Genomic DNA, 16,542 nt, shown 5'->3' with positions numbered 1-16,542 from the left:
CATTGACTCTTTTCAATTCCAAAACTGATGAAAACGGGAAAAAAATGTTGGAAAATAAATTTGAAATTTTAGCTGTTTTTAATTTTTTGGGTATGAATTAAAATGAAAAACTCTGTTTAAAAAGAAGTGAAGAAGTGCCCAAATTTGGCTGCTGTTTTTAGTGAAATGTTAGCACATGGGCTGAAATGCAGTTAGTACTAACCTAAAAAAGACAGCTGTAAAAATTTCATGATATTCTGTTCATTAGTTCGTGAGTTATTGTGCTACTTTCGTTATTTTCAAAACAATAGATCAAAAATAGTTTCGTGCTTATTTCGTAATTTTACACTGCTTCTTGATTCGAAAAAATACCGCTCAAGCGAAGCAATGGCTTGAAAAGTATTATGGAGACTCCGCACCATCAGAAACACCAATAAAACGATGGTTGATGCTGACCTCAAATGTTGCACAATGCCGTGGACGTTCAAATGACGCGGTAACTTCAGAAAACATCAAAAAAATTCTCAAAATAGTTTTGAATGATCGAAAAGCAAAGTTGCGTGACTTAGCTGACATCGTAAAGATCTCAAAAGTACATGTTGGCTTTATATTGCATGAGCATTTGACTATGAGAAGGCTCTGTCCATATTGAGTTCCGCGTTTGCTCACTGTTGGCTAAAAACAAGAACCTCTTGATGATTCTGAGTAGTGTTTGGCTATGTTTAAACGTAATAAACCGGATTTTTTGGATCGATTGGATCGATATGTGACAATGGATGAAACATGGATCTATGAATTCACTCCGGAATCAAAACGATCGTCATGTGAGTGCACAGCAACCGGTGTGCCTCGTCCAAAGCGCCCGAAAGCACAACAATCGGCCTCGGTATTTTGAGATGTGCGTGGTGTAATATTCATCGATTATCTTGAGAAGGGAAATACCAGATTCACCAGATTTGGCTCACAGTGACGATTGACTGTTCACAGACCTAAAAAAAATGCTCGCCTGTTAGAAATTTCGCTCAAATGAAGAGGTTATCGCAGAAACTGAGGTTTATTTTGAGCCAAAAGATAAATCGTTCTACAAAAGTGGTAATGAAATGTTAGAGTGGCGCTGGAATGAATGCGTTGTTCTTGATAATTTTGAGCAAAAAAAAAAAGGTTTTCTTTGTTAGGCCCAGGATTTTTCAGCAAATGTGTTATAAAGGTTTTAAAGCAAGGCGAATCTACATATATAAGATGAAGTACTGGAGCAGGTGTTTTGTTATTTTTCCCGCGATTTGGTAGTTTAAATGTCAAATTGATATTTTTTTGGTACTGATCATTTCAGTATAATGTGAGTAACCAAACAAAAAAAAGAAAAACTGTATGCTGCTGCCTGAGATTCACACGGAAATCAGGGCGGGATGTAGAATGGTAAGTTGGAGAAAAAGAGTGGGAATAGATATAATGCACCGTTGTGGCTATAGGGATCGTAGAAGACCCTTGGACATTTTGAGGTACTGTGTTGGAAAATTTAATGAGGTAATATGTTGAAAAAACTAATTTTATTTACAAAAACTCCGAAAAAAAGTTTGATGATTTAGAGAACACATAAAATTCTAAACAAACTCGAATCAGGTTCTGTCTTCTACTACCTACATTCCCATGGCGGATTGTTCTATGTAGCGGAATGACTAGGGTTTTTGTCCGACCAAAGGCTGCCGCCTCAGTAAACTAGCCCTAGTCCAGTGCCCTGAAACCCTCGTTTATTGTCAATACTGACAATACTGAGCGCAACGGGTGGTGCCATCTTAAGACCTGCTCAGGCGTTAACACACATAGGTAGAGTGGTCCACACGACTTTTGGCCACATGTTTTTCCCGCCAACAGGCGCCCTTGGCCACCACAGAATCTGTCTCACGTAATGCAAATAAAACCTCTACGGTTCATCGAAGCTCATCCCAGCAACATTATCCGAACTCGCATTCCGCAAGGTGATCCTCGCTGCTGTGGCTCGTTTCATCCCAATTGGAAGTATTCGGGCATACGTCCGAAATTCCCAAGCCAAGCAGCTGTTCCAGCAAACGAGCATTTGAAGACCTGCAACTTCAACTCTGGCGTGAGTAAGCTCTGGTCCACCGTAGGGTTCCTATCGACGAAGCACAACGACAGTGTGGCAATCACTTTGGTGGTTGTATATCGTCGGTCCCGAGTAGATGCGCGAGCTTTTTTAGCCAGCAAATCATTTTGCATGCTTTCTCGAGCGATGAGGTGCAGGTAGTCATTTACAAAGCAAAACCTTTCAAAGTCCTTGGCTCCGACGGAATTGACATGTTGATGCTAAAAAAATGTAGTTCATAGGCAGTAAAAAAATAAGGGTGAATCAGTACTTTGTATGACTACGCCTAGCATCTATAACAGCTTGTATTCTGCTTCTCATAAAATTAATCAATTTTTGAATATTAAAGTCATGTCATTCCTTGAAAATAATGGTTTTGAGCTTTGCTCGACCTTTTGAGTGTTCTTTTGCAACTTTGTTTTAAATATGCCCACAAATTGTCTATTGGATTAATAATACTTTGAAATTGAAATTTGAATTGGTCGAGCCAAGGAGCACCAAGAGATTTGGTGGGCTAACAATTTATATTTTTAATAATTAAACTTGTAATGAAAAATATCCAGAAGTATGCACACATTTCATGAAACTTCATTATTAAGAAAAGTAAAATCTATAGAACTAAAAGAGTATAAGACAAATGTTATTATATTTAAAATAAACAAATAGAATTCTTGGGGTGAGCTTATAATTTGGAGCTTAGTAAATTGTGTTGGATCCTCCTTTGATTATAACTTGTTAAAGTCGCCGAGGCATTAATTTGATTAAGTTTTTTATTATCAATTTTTGACCATTCGACATTACTCGCGCTCTAAAGCTTTTAGAATCCGTCTTCCGTTTTTGAAGGCCGATTGAGAAAGTATTGCTCATACATTTTCGATTGCGTTAAGGTCAAGGCAGGCCATTCTAAAATAAGAATTTTTTCCCTGCCAAAAACTCATCAAAATTATTATCAAATAAATTTTCTTCCGTTTATCAAGCCAATACATTTAGGAATCATCTGGTCTGTCAAGATTGAATTTTTTTTCATAGGAAAAAATTACTCTTTCCAATACATTTATTTATTTTCAGCAGGATTATTTGATTTATTTGTAGCTAAACATTTGATTTCCCGAGTATCTCTAGCGCGAAGTTTTGGTTTTCTACTACTTCCTTTGGTGCAACCGTACTTTTCTTTCAAATTTAAGTAATGGAAGACCACAGTTTTGCTTCTTTTCTCCAAGGAGTATCTATTCTAGAATTTGTAGAACCTACAGCTGCTGTAGTAAAGCGATATCCTTTATGCCAAATACAAGTATTAAATTTAACTGAAATTTATTTGGTCTCTGACTAAAACCTTACAGAGCAGATTACAATAAAATAATTACAATTCGGCCGCCGTAGCCGAATGGGTTGGTGCGTAACTACCATTCGGAATTCACAGAGCGAACGGCGGTTCGAATCTCGGCGAAACACCAAAATTAAGAAAAACTTTTTTCTAATAGCGGTCGCCCCTCGGCAGGCAATGGCAAACCTCCGAGTATAGTTCTGCCATGAAAAAGCTCCTCATAAAAATATCTGCCGTTCGGAGTCGGCTTGAAACTGTAGGTCCCTCCATTCGTGGAACAACATCAAGACGTTCACCACAAATAGGAGGAGGAGCTCTACCAAACACCCAAAAAAGGGTGTACGCGCCAATTATAATATAACAATTATATATATAACAGAGATAAACCTATAATAAGTGAGAATAATGATTTATATATACATTTCGACAAGGAAAAACCAATATTACGCTCTGAGATTTTGTTAAATTCCGTAAGAGCGCCAGAAACAAATGACTAAGATGAACATACAGACCTGTGAGGCACATTAAAGGATATCTTCTCAAGAAATTTTGGACAATCCAAAAATCAGCTACGAGTTCAAAGGAAGAACTGAACTGTTCCTCTAACACAGCAATGTGCTATAATTAGGGACATCATTTCTATTGCTAGATTTGCAAACTGGAGTATTGAGGCAATATTCCATATACTAATGGAAGTGCAAAAACAAAAAAAAAAAAAAAACAATGAGAAATTTAAGGTCATAGATATAAATTTTTTGTTTTCGAATATTTGAACCTGCCTTGAGAAGCATGGCATGCGAAAAGCTACTTGTGCAACTGCTTTACCTTCATTAGGATCGGGTATCTAGCTTTGGAGAAAATGCGTTGAGGAAAATTGAGTACGACTAAAAACCTACTCCTATTTAAAAGTATACTTATGTTGCATATATGTTACATGAAGAGCACACACATTTTCAAAAGCGACTTCGAAAAAAACTGCTAACTCTTCAACTAACATTATACTCTCTCTGCCTCTCTATGTGCCCGCACGTATTTTCTCTACACCTTGAAGCATTACTAAAAGGAAAAGAGATTACCTTTGAGCATAGTTTTGCGCGAGCACACCGCATGCTTAAGTGTAGTGAGTATGTGACAAATGCAGGTGAGCATTTGGTGAATGAATATGTGCTTCCCTCAGCAACAAATGGGGTAGGTACTCGCTGAGCACCACATGAGCGTAAATGCGGGTGGAGAAGTATAAGTATATGTTTTGACAATTGTTCCGTGGTGGATGGCCACTGATGAACAATGCGCATATAATAAATTTAAGAGAACCGAAGTCATACAGTCACGAGAGAGTGCATTTTGTTTCCCTATCTGTTTTTCGTAGAGGCAACAAAAATCGATTCCTTGAATCTCGTTAACGAACTTTTAACACGAATTTAAAGATTCGAATGGTATGAAATCAGTACAAAGTAGCACCAAGAAACAGACAAGCAGACACGCTGTGACAGTAGATTTTAGCTACTCGCTGCTGAAAGCCAAAGCCAAAAGTAACTCGGCCGACACGTCCGAAGCATGAAAATCGAACAGTACGACGAGCGACCGAGGATGATGACCCACTTTTCGGAATTTTCGCATTAAGAAACAGCAATATTTGTGTCGAATTCAAATAGAATTTAGTGTTCAAATAAATATGTAAATAATTGTGTGTGTTTAGAAAAGCGAAGAGTAAACAAATTACTAATAATTAAAGGCGGTTAAATAAGCATGGAAAATTTATAAAAATTGAAAAGAAGGAGGAGAAAGAGAGTTTAACCACGCGCATTGAAAAAATCTATTGGCAGAAAAATTCGCTCTATACTATAAAAGCACCCCACAACTCCGTACCGCACCGGACCGCACGTTAGTCAATGTAGCAGTAACAAATATGAGGAGCGAAAATGGAGCACCAGTGGAGCGCTAGCAGATACGATACAGAAAACTGTTGGCACGAAGTTGTGTGAAAATCGGTCGCAAGCTGGATTTCTTGGATACGCGTGTGAAAATGTGCTAAAGATTGTGTTTTCTGCAAAATGTTAAATGAAAAAGGCTAGCAATGTAAAGAATTAAGTAGATAGCAATAAAAGTGTCAAAAGTAGCGAAAATCTATAAAATAGTGGTGTAACAGAGTCGCAGTTTTTTGTTTGGTACACACACAGGGAGTTGGCGAGAAATGTAGAGCAGAGGTTGGCGAAAATAGATCGAAGTATACAAAAAAAGTTATTTCTGAGTGAAGGTGTGAACAAATAGTAATATAAATACATACAATACATACATATATCCATTGAAATGCATTTATGAAAAATAACTGAACTCCTCCGAAATGCAAATGTAAAATATAGAAAATCACCAAAAATAGCAACAATACCTAGTAAAATACATAGCAGCAAAAAAATCGAAATCTACTAAATGTAAGCAACCATACGTATATACAGGCATACCTAACTAATAGCAATACATAAAAACCAAAAATACACATAACTAAAAACGTAAAAAATAGAAAACACTTAAATTAAATATTGAATTTAACAAGGAGCAGAAAATTTCGTTAGTAAGCGAAAAAGTAAGAAAATATTGTTAATAAACGATTGGGAAGTTAAACTTTCCAAACGCGAAAAAGCATATCGATACATAAAGAGGCGCGGAAGTGCCAGTGAAGGGTCAGCAGGTGGCAGGTTTGGCCAGCAAATTCGTAAAAATTGCACGCACGCATACCAACACACACATACACACGGTAACAGGCAGACACACACCGCGCACGCACGTATACGCGCCGAGACAGCGAATATAAATACGTACACACATATACACGCGCAAAGTGACGAACAGTTGGATGATAGCAACGTAAGCAACGGCCACGGCGATTTGGCTGATTGGGTTGACGCTCGCACGCTCACACCGTTTGGCAGGCATTTTGTAGGTAAGTTCGTGCACACTCGGCTGCACTGTTGTTCTGCTGGTTCACTGCCTCTGTAGGCTGTGACTGATGAAATTTATGGTTGCTTGTAAAAGCAACTCGCGTAAATGATTTCATACGCCGAGCGGAAGTGGTAACAACAAAAAAACAAAAATTCAACGGCAACAACATTATCACGATATACAGCAACAGCAGCACTAAGGCACAATAAGGCGGTATATCTCAATACCTAAAACAAGAACCACAACGGCGCTTTTAAATCCACACTTAACAACCACAAAATCATAAAAATGTAAGTATATAAAAAACAAAAAATGAAATTGTATTATTATTAAATTCACTCATATATACACACACACAGTGCTCAGTACACACAATTCACAACTATACAACTATTTTTTCAACAATTTTGTTGTTTTATTATCTGTGACAAATGCCGTCGCGTGTTGGCTTTTATAATGCATTGGGCGTCCGCCGCAAGCGAATTGTCTTGTCCTCATCCCCTTGAAAAAATGTTGTGCAGCATAAAATAAAGCGGAAAATATAAAAAAAAACAAAATGGGAATAACAAAAGTATAAAACTTTCTGCTCGTACGCGTGTATATCTACACATACATACATATGTAAGCATCTACCCTTGCGCTCATTCCATGGCATAATAGGAGGAACATATAAGCAACCATACATATTCATACGTGTGTGTGCGTGTCTGTGAATATGTGTGCCATACTCTTATGTCTAAAAACTTACAAATGGTAGCAAATACACGATTACAACAAGTCTTTCACTTTGCCTGACTGAGTTGGCCTTTCTGATAAGAGAGCGCACCAACTCATACCCACGCACGTACAAATATAAAATTGCAGATATTGCTAGGGGTTGGCGATAGCGTTTTCTTAACTTTGCGCTCTTGGAATACTCATACGCCATGTACTCCCTCTCGCCATTCTAACTCGAGTCCAACGTCAATGAATCGACTAGAGAGCGTGAATGTATGAACGAGTATGAATGACTGTGAGAATGAGGGGATTGAGAGGTTGGGTAAGTTATAATCAACATCGTTTCTGAAATCATATTCAAGTAAAAGTGTAACAAGAAGTTAAAGCAGCCAATTTGGAATAACATATTTGTACCTATTGCTGTTGTTTGCGCTATTCAGTGTAGTATATATATTTTCGTGCTGACCGACTACCAGCCGGAAATAGTGGTTTTCTTAAGCTTTTTGAACACTATATTTTATACGAAAAACCATATACCTAGCGAAAAACAGCCTTCTGAACTATTATGGGATTCTTCTTTATATAGAAGTGGTCTACTCAGTTTCATATGTGATGCGCCGAAGGTAAAAATCTTGAAAAAAGACCCGATTTGCAAAAGAAAAAAATTCCTTTTTATCATGGAGTATTCACCAGATTTGGCCCCCAGCGACTTCCATTTATTTCCAGGCCTAAAATTTTTTTTTTTTTATTGTAATTTTGCGCCTTTATTACAAAATCAGGAGAACTAACATAGAGGCTACCGGCCTGAGCAAACTCTATAGTAGATACACCCCACTTGGTTTTGGTTGGTGCAATAGCTTTTATTCATATATATATATTTGGCACGTACCACCGTTTTGGGTGTTTTGCCGAGCCCCTCCTCATATTTCTAGCGAGCGTCTTGATGTTGTTCCACAAATGGAGGGAACTATAGTTTTAAGCCGACTCCGAACGGCAGATATTTTTTATGAGGAGGTTTTCATGGCAGAAAACACTCGTTTTTTTGTTATACATATGTATATTTATCTATTAGTACAATTAGGATTTATTATGCAATGTAAGTATTTTTGTTAATTCAGTGTGAGCTGTTTTAATTTTCTTTTCTTCGTTATATAAGTTGAAGAATTATATTTATAGCCATTTCCCCTATTTATATTCCGTATTTCCAGATAGGAGTAATAATTGTTCTGTATATAAGCACCTTATTTTATTTATAAAGCGATAATTCTGATGCTCGTCCAATTTTTGCATTTTTAATTTTTAATTTTATTTGATATGTCTTTTTTAACTCTGCTCGGGAGCATAGGGCCCCGAGTCTTCCATTGTACTCGGTTCTGGGCTGTTGTTTTTGCGCTGTCCCATGTGATGTCGGCATCTGCTAATTCGCGCAACTTCTCAAGTAATCTGCTCTCTTGCGGGTTCCGATTAGCTAATTTTTTAAGTCTTAAAGTTGTCAATTTTTCGTCACTGTTTGATACCATTAAAACAGTACCAGCTGCGAGCGTTGCTATCATTTCATTACGTGTTGGCGGAGTTGGCAGTTGTCATTGGTGAGTTATCGGAATATTCGACTTCAAATTTTATATAAAATTTTGGATCAAAAGTCCTTTGTGCTAAATTTTTTCAAATACTTTTGCAATGCCCAAGTATACAGCTACACAATATTTTTTTTCATTCATATTGTTAAGTATTTTGTTGACAATCCTGTGGATTCCGAATTGGTTTCTTGGTATCACTTTTTTGTTTTTTGTTGTCAGAATTTTAAAACGGAATAAGATGAGTATTTTATTTTATACAAGCAGTTAGACCACCGCCACCGGATACATTGCACTACTTGTGTTGTATTTAATTTCATTTGAAAATTTTTTACCTCGAGGAAACACCTCGAACTAATATGAATTATGATGCAGGAAATGCGAAAGGCATATCGGATCAGTGCGTAAAATCTGATAAAAAAACTAATAATAATTCCAAAAAATCTAAGCGAACGGCAACGGAGTTAAAATGAAAACAGAAACTAACAACAGACCATGAGCATTGCACAAATCCACACAAAAAGGTGTAGAGTAGTAGAGAAAAGTAGTGAAAACCACAGTCACGCAAAAGAAGTACAGAATTCCGAAAATAAATAACTGAAGCAACTAAAAACGCCAAAAAAAACCGTGCCCATAAGGAAAGCTGAAACATTTGAAAAGAAAATAAAAAGTAGATATTTTTATATAACTATAAGAAATTCACAACGAAAAGTAAACAAAAACAGCTTTGGTAAAATATTTTTGCTAAAAAGCGTCTAAAAATACTTACTTCAACTAACAAATACGAGTATGTATGTGTATGTATGTAAGTACATAGGATACATACATGGGTATATTCGGCACGATTAGTAACGAAATAGAAATTGGAATAACTGTAACGACAAAAAAGGTCCTTGGATGCCTTTTGACAATGTTTGCATTGGCTCCAGCTAATACGTCGTATATAACTAGAATTCATTGCAGTACACATATACATACACATACATTTATTTACACATATATGCTCTTATTCATTTATATGGCACTGCAATGGTAAAGTGTGTAGATGTTGTTTTTGCACGGGCGCTGGTGGGAACAAATTTTCTACTACTCTAGAAAATATTGAAGATTGTTAGTTGCGATATCGTAGTTTGGGAGTTAATTTTCGCTTTGATGTGTTTATTCCCACAGCTTTGCTGATACTTGGGCACGGAAACGGCATACAATGACGCTTGTTTTCATTGCAAGTAAACTGAAAAGTTTGGGCGATGTTTAGGGGAAAATGTGGAAGAGTAGAGAACTAAAACTACACTAAATAAGTTTATTTAATGTTTTTATATACGACTGGATAGTTTTTTTTATTATTCATTCGATTGCTTTTAAGTCGTTTAATCCGAATTAAAATTCAGGAATAAAGAATTAAATAAAATTGCTTTGATTTGGTATTCAAATATTTAGATTCATTGTTTGAAGTTTTTTGCTTCCCCTATGTAGAATGAGAGAGTTGATTGTTGAAAGCACAGGTGTTAAAAGTGTAGGTGTCGTGCTATATATACTATATACAGCCTTGGTCTAAAGTCTTGGGCACCCCACTGAATTACTGAATTTTTCGTTTTTAAAAGTGAAGTAACGATCTCTTAATAATAATTCAGTACAAATAAAAGGAATTTGTTGATAAAAGCATTTGTATTTATTTAGTACGTCCACTTCTTGCTTTGATAACAGCAGCAATCCTCTGGGACATACTGCGTACAAGATTTGCACATTCGGCTGTACTTATGGCGTTGCATTCGTGAATTAAAGAATTTTTCTGAGCTATTTGCGATATTCGGCTGTGTCCTTTTATCTTATGTTTTAAAATAGCCCACATGTGCCTTGAGGGGTTTAGATCTGGAGATTGTGCTGGCTAATCTAACAAAACAATCATATTGTTTTTAAACCAATGCATCGTAGTCGCTGATTTGTGACAAGGAATTGAACTCCATCTGAATTAGTGTCGCCGAAAATGCGCTTTAACAAAGGCAAATGTACAGTTCCATGCGACCGTCGCAAATGAATATTTCGCCATCGGCCACAGAATATTCGAATTGGCCTTTTCCGATTTTTTTTCTTTAGGGCTTTGCATACTTTAAACCTGCTTCGAGAAGCCTTAGAAGCCATTTAGACCGAAAAAATGAAGGGTATAGAATCTTGTGTGTATATGGGTCAGAGCTTTGCAAAGAATGACGTCTAACAAATGCCAGCGTGGCAAGTGATATTGTACTCCCATGTTCTTAATCTCGTAGACCGATTGAATAGTGGTATTAGATAAGTGGCACGATATAATAAGTGGCTTGGGGAATAAAGTATAACATTTTTTAATGTTAAAACTTATTGAGCTCTGAGTGTAAAACAACTGAGTCATTAAGCCGACTAGCCTCAGAGTAAATTTTCAAGTAATCGGCATAAAAGAAGAAATCTCGCTGAAGAGAAACTTGAAGAAATGTCGTTTATGAACAGAATAAAAAATAATAGTCCTCAAAATCCTATCCAGGTAAATGATTTCGATAAAATGCCATCAAAAACAACACTAGAACTACTGTTGTCCAAATACGATTTAATCCATTCCAAAAAGATACAATGAGATCAGATCGGCATATGCCTAAAAGGTAATTTTTATTATTATTCATTTTTTTTGTTTCAATCACTTATCATTTCTTTAATGCATACATATCAGCACTAAATTTATGTTTGTGATCAATAGATTTAATTTCTTATTATGCTTAAGAAAAGTATACACCATAAGTGTGTGCTTGTAAGAAACAGCAACGATATGAGTGCCATCATCAATGAGAAACTGATGGTAGCCAGCCGTACAAAAGGATATAGATTTATTAGGTTTGACCATTAACTATGGTGAAAAACAAAATTGTGAGGGGAACTTCGGCAGACACGTCTCGGGGGATTCGCCAACCGAAATCACACATATTTCACAACACACTCGTCCAATCAGTCGTTGTTCAGACGAAAATGAAGTGGAATTGCGTTATTTTTTTTCCTATATCACTAACACATTCTTGGTTTTTTCATAAACACCTGATTCTGTCAAATTCGCTGAGAGCCGGCTAACCACACCGCTACGCCATTATAAAATTGCTCAGATAAAAATGTCTCTCCAGAAAATTTAAGCTTACCAAATACCATTCGATGGTATGGCAAGTACTTGTATATGGTGCTGAGATTTGGTCCGTGCCACTGGCAGAAGAAGAAATACTTGGGATTTTTGAGCGCATTAACTTAGGATTTCTTTTTTTCGTTTACCGGATACGGTATAACAGCAGCTGATGTGCAACGGCAGACGAACGTTGAGATGGCTACAAAACATAACCGAAGACCTGAAGAAGATGAAAGTAAAAACTGGAAGACGGCACATCTTGATCGAGTTAAATAGAAGAGGATCGTTGAGGAGGCTAAAGCTCACTCCGAGCTGTAATGCCGATGGATGATGATAAAGAAAAGTATATGTCTTTTATTTATATTAAAAATTAAAATAGCACTGATTAGTTGCCAAACAGAAGTCTCAAATTATTATCTGCATAGTTTACCATAAGTACTTCTCTTGGCGCTGGTGGTGCAACCCTGTAGTGGTGGTAATCTGAGGTATTGGCATTGACTTTAGTCAAACACTTTTTAAATATACTCAAGGTCCCACAAGCCGAGTTCCAATCGCAAAAGTTTATAAGGCAGGCCTTGAATTTGAGGTGCCACTTTTGGGTAAGAAAAGCGTGTAGATTTGAAAGTTTTTTGTGAAATGCTGTATTTCCAACAGTCTATGAAAAATAGACTAAAGCTCAATAATTCAATCAAAAATAAATTAAAGCTATAATTTACTTATTTGGTTTTAATGTAGAGAATGTAACATTTCTTAAAATTTACAAAGAAATAATTTTAGAGAATACTTAGAAACTAGTTAAACAATTCATTTAGTAACACTTTGAAGTAGTACTTTGTGGAATTAAATTATAGGTCAGTATGGTTTGAAAGCATAATAAATTCTCTCAATGTTATGGAAACCAGAGCATTAGCAGTTTAATTAGTTCTAACCATTCTTAACGAGAAAATACCATGAATCCGTAAGCTTCGTTGCGGAATATTGAAATTAAGTTTCTCGAGTAGCGATGGGGAGTCAATCAACCCAATTATCAAATTGAAGACGAAAGTGAGAGAACGAGAATTCTTTCTAATATCTAGTGTTTTTAGATGAATGAGCAAGCATCGGTATTTATAGGTAGGAATTGGATCAGTAAAATACAAAGAACGCAAAGCATAACGGACAAAAAATTTCTGGACACTGGATTGGCCATTGACTACCGAAGGGCAATCACATTTACAAATAACGTTATTTCAATACAACAACATATTTCTTGTCCATTCAATAGGAAATAAATTCATCTATGGGCATACGTACGAGTATTCTTCTCCGATAATTATAAATCATAAATTCCGTTGTGTACAATAATAATAAATTATCGCATTGTTAAATTTTCCCATTCCCCTCTATCGCAGGCATTTTGTACAATATAAACACAATAATTAAACCCAATAGCATTGGATTACACTAATTCTTGGTTTGATTGTGTGCGTGTGTGTGTGTGTGTATATATCTATATAAAAGGTTGTTAAATTGATGCTTTGTGCGTGCATCACCATGGCTTTAGTGGTTAATTAACTATTAACTCTGCGACTCGACTGCGCACATCCGTTTGCATAAAATTTTTTTAAAAGGAAATAGTGCAACTACTTTATATATCATTTATATACATATGCATGTGTATGTATAATGTGTGTGAGTGAAAGGTTAAACAGAATGACAAGGGTTAAATAAAGCTTAACGCAACGTTGGCGTTTAGCATTGCGACCTATACATTTTATATGAAATTTAATTTTCGGAAAAAATTATACAAATACTCGCATAGTAGATGGTCAAGCAAAAATTGCGGTAAAAGCTACTAACAGGATCTCCGTTTAAATGATTATTAAAGGCTTGCCAATGAAATACTTCTCTTGCAGCTAAATGGAGCACCGAGGTGAATTGAAAATATTAATTAATAATTTTATAAAAACTTTAGGAAATAATTAGGCATAGCAGTGTTTTTTTTTTCTTATTTTGCACCACTATGTTACTTGCTTTCGCTTATTTTTCCTTAGGTTTTATTAATTTTTTTTTCTTGCTGACTTCACGGTCAGGTATGGGGCAATCTCGCATTCTATCATTGTTTCATTGTTGTCGATTTTATTAAACATGCGGAAAGTATTTGAAGAAGGAGATGGGGCAGATATTTGTAGAAGTGCTGATCAAAAAGCGACAGTAATCATGCGAAATTAAAAATGTACTAGACTTTCTGCAGTACGGTACAATGTGCACACTAAGACGCAATTTAAAACTTATTTCGAGTACTAGAGGCCAGTAATGATTATCAGCTGACAGGTGTCTACGAGTTATGCAGCGATTAAGCGATCAAAGAGACGCGAGGCGCAGTTCAGTAAGTGCTGATAGTATTAGAAAGTAAGGCGCATCGGAGAATATGATTGTTAAAAAAAGGAAATTAGATTCTCTTAAAAACTTTGCCGCCAATATAAAATATCTAATGCTGAAGACTGAAACCATATAACCTGGTGGAACTAGATAAAAACTAATCAGGAGGTAATATCGCCCATACAGGTCTTATAAAAATGTTCAAAAGCTTCAGATAATGCTAACCGTGAAAAACGCAATCTAATTAAAACTTGTTAGCTATTCTAAAGAATAGATTTAGGGCTCCCGAAAGAACCACCAAACATATAGAGAGTCTCTGGCTTCATTGAGACTTAATGGGCAGAAAAAACCAGGTTTTCCCAATGAAATGATAGAGCATTATTTTATAATCTTATAAAAAGATTTTGACGAGTTTGTTTGGATCCTTTAAGGGGGGAAACCGGTTTAGGAAGCCAAAATTTTGGTGTTTTTCGAGAATTTTTTGAACAAAGAAGGAATAATCAGAAATTGTTTAAGCTTAGATGATATTTTATTTAAATTTTTAAGTACACTTTTAAATTTTTTTGAAGCTATTTCCGTGAAGCTGATTGAAGCTGTCCATGGACGATCGCCATCCGAGTGTTTTGCTGGTGGGAATTCCTGAAGTTGCAATTTTTCTCCGAAATCAACAGTAATTTTGTTTTATTAACAACATATTTCCTAAAAATATGAACCTAACTGTGATATAAAATATTGAAATTTGAGGCGCTTGAACACAAAGTAGTTTTTTATACCATATTTTTTCATCTATTTTGCTTAAAAAACCATATTTTAAATAATAATATAATCCCAGAATTAGGTTCATATAGTTTGGAATTAAATAAAGAAAAAAACTCGAAAAATTGGTCGATAACTTTTTAAGCTAGAATTCCCACTATGTAGTTGAAAAAAGTAGTTTCGAGAAAAACGTCGTTCTAACTAACGCGCCCTACGGTGCGGAACCGACGGGCAGTCACTTAAGTGCTCATAGAATCGGGAATAATGCGAATGTCGCTTTAAAATTTTTACCACATATTCTTGAGTAGTTATACTAATGATTTATGCAATAAAAAAATCGATTTTTTGATCGATCTAAACCGGTTTCCTCCCTTAAAGACATCAACATCATAGCATCACAGTTCGGGGTGAACCATTGCTTCCGTTACAATTCGCCTACACGTCACTCGGTCATCAGCTTTTCGTTTGATATCAGATATGCCCATAGCTTCAAAGTCGTCTTCAATGTCATCTCTACATGGTTTTCTCGGCCGGCCTCTTCTCCTGCCGCCTTGTGGATTTGTTTCGAAGATCTTTTTTAGAGTTCTATCATTGCTCATTCGTAAAATGTTACTTTATTCTTTAGCTCCCTTCACAATACAAAACAAACAAAAGTGGGAGGAATTACATGTATGTGAAAATTCAGTGCTTTGCTTGGCAGTATTGTGATTTTTCGGTCCCTACCAGGTCCTTACGTAATAAATATCCGTTCAATTTGAATAGGTTCAGAACAAGTTATGCCTGCAATGCTCCTATTGCTCGCTCTCTTCATGAACTCAGGAGATCTCGAATTCTATTGAAGTCGATTTTACATTATCTAAACTATGTTTTTCTACTCGATTGAACTGTCTGTTGTATTTGAATTTTTTAGTAAGAGAGACAAATTGTAAATTAACTTTCTTTTTTTGTTAAATTTACTTTTGTAGTAAGTAGTCAGTAAGAACAACTGTTTATTAATTTCTGAAATGAAATAAATAAATAAATAAATAATAGTTTGCACATTTGTCTTTGATATTATATAGCATTGTTTCTTGTTCTTGCTTTATTTGATTGCAATTAAACGTTTCAGTAAAGAATAACCTGCATATCTGTAAAACTGTTAATTTGTGGGCTCCTGTTGGCTTTTTGGGTTCATACTGTCAGGTCAGTCCATAAGTTCGTGCGTATTTTACCCATAATTTCACTTTTGTACGATTTTAGCATACAAAAAATTATTCGCGGAATATAACGGAACTATTTATATTTTCTTTGATATATTGTGCATTCAACAAGTGATTTTAGTCGCGGATAGAAGCACGTGTTGTTAAAAAATAAAATGGAATCTTCGTACGCGTATAAGAGGCATATTTTGTGTTTTTTTTATAAAAAAGGTAAAAATGCCACTGGAACCAAACCGGACGATAGCTGCTGATTTTTATTCCCATCAGCTATCAAACCTGAATGAGGCACTTAACAAAAATCGACCGTCTTTAGTGAATAGACGCACAGTTTTATTTCGCCACGACAACGCAAAGCCTCATACCGCAAGGCAAACATTAGGCAAGCTGAACGAACTCGGATGGGAGCTAATGTCGCATCCATCATATTCTCCGGATATTGCACCTTGTGATTATCACCT

General features: G+C 35.9%; 1 protein-coding gene across 10 annotated transcripts in view; it reads left to right on the top strand.

The window, feature by feature from the left end:
• Positions 1–2,576: 2,576 nt before the first annotated feature.
• The window catches only part of LOC128862162 (RIMS-binding protein 2), a 132,531-nt gene continuing 118,565 nt past the window's right edge, over positions 2,577–16,542 (top strand). For 8 of the 10 annotated variants that reach the window (XM_054100707.1, XM_054100684.1, XM_054100658.1 and 5 more), the window contains exon 1: positions 2,581–6,634. The gene's annotated coding sequence lies outside the window, so the exon portion shown is untranslated. Of the gene's footprint in view, positions 6,635–16,542 lie in introns of all 10 variants that reach the window. The other 2 variants (XM_054100699.1, XM_054100634.1) reach the window with 2 other exon arrangements.

This window comes from Anastrepha ludens, chromosome 2 (assembly GCF_028408465.1).
Source record: "Anastrepha ludens isolate Willacy chromosome 2, idAnaLude1.1, whole genome shotgun sequence".
NCBI lineage: Eukaryota > Metazoa > Arthropoda > Insecta > Diptera > Tephritidae > Anastrepha > Anastrepha ludens.
The sequence above is the reverse complement of the archived record's forward strand: the minus strand, read 5'-3'. Positions and strand labels throughout refer to the sequence as shown.